The sequence below is a fragment of the Geospiza fortis genome, unplaced genomic scaffold (assembly GCF_000277835.1).
Source record: "Geospiza fortis unplaced genomic scaffold, GeoFor_1.0 scaffold206, whole genome shotgun sequence".
Lineage (NCBI taxonomy): Eukaryota > Metazoa > Chordata > Aves > Passeriformes > Thraupidae > Geospiza > Geospiza fortis.
The window spans coordinates 9,708,099-9,709,064 of NW_005054311.1; the positions used below are offsets into that span (position 1 = coordinate 9,708,099).

A 966-nucleotide genomic window follows, 5' to 3' on the forward strand; every position below is an offset into this window, starting at 1 on the left:
GGTGTTTGGTCTAAATAATGTTTTTCTTGCGCAGTGCTGGTTTGGATGACTTTGTTTTGTCTGTGTTTAAGGCTGTGATGCTGGTTTTCGGTGTCTCACTCTTTGTTGTGGTACACAAAACAGCATTTCTTCCCCCGGCAGTGTCCTCCTGTTTTCTATAATAAACAGTGCGAGGGGTTTCAACACTGTTGAGTATAAATAAAACGGGTGACTCAGTGTGCATAATTATTTCGAGAAAAGCCAATCTCAGGCTTTTTTCACACCCTGCCTCAGGTTTGCATCTTGAAATGAAAGGGGCAAAACTCAAATAGTAACTTCTAAATTAAAGCACAGATTTAAAGTAAGAAAGTGAATGAAGGCAACGTAAAAGATCTGGAAGGTGTCTTACAACCCACAAGCGCCCCAAGTAATTGTTTCTTCTGTGCTCTCTACTTTCGTCAGTCTCAGAAGTTAGTAAACTGGTCTTCAACCTGTAATTCGTACCTTTTCCTACTTTTAATAGCAAAATAATCTGTGAAACTGCACACACATCCTACCACCTCACTTTTGTCAGCTGGAATGACAAGGCAAATTAGACACTATGTTTTAATCCAGACGGTGCGTATGATCGTTTTAATGTGCAAGGAATCTAAGACTAAACAATCTTGTTAAAAAAAAAGGGGGGGGGGGAAGAAGCCCGTACAACGCGACCAGGAGTTTTGAGTTTGCACACAATAAAAAGGAGGTTTAAAAAAAATAGGGGGGGAGGGCTAGACAGCAGGCTGCGCTGATTAATAGTGATGAACCCAGAAGCCCAGGGAGGATCATTTCCCGTGGCACGGCCGCCCCGCAGAGACGGGGGAGGGAGCGGGTGTGCGAACACGCGTGTCTGTGCGTGTCTGTGTGTGTGTGTGTGTGTGTGCGCACACGGGTGAGTGTGCGGAGGGCAGGTGGTGGCCGGCCCCGCAGAGAGTCCGCATCCCCTGC

At 46.1% G+C, this 966-nt stretch overlaps 1 protein-coding gene across 1 annotated transcript in view; it reads left to right on the forward strand.

Moving 5' to 3' along the window:
• ZADH2 (zinc binding alcohol dehydrogenase domain containing 2) overlaps positions 1-966 on the forward strand; it is an 11,543-nt gene that overhangs the window by 6,935 nt on the left and 3,642 nt on the right. The window lies entirely within an intron of this gene.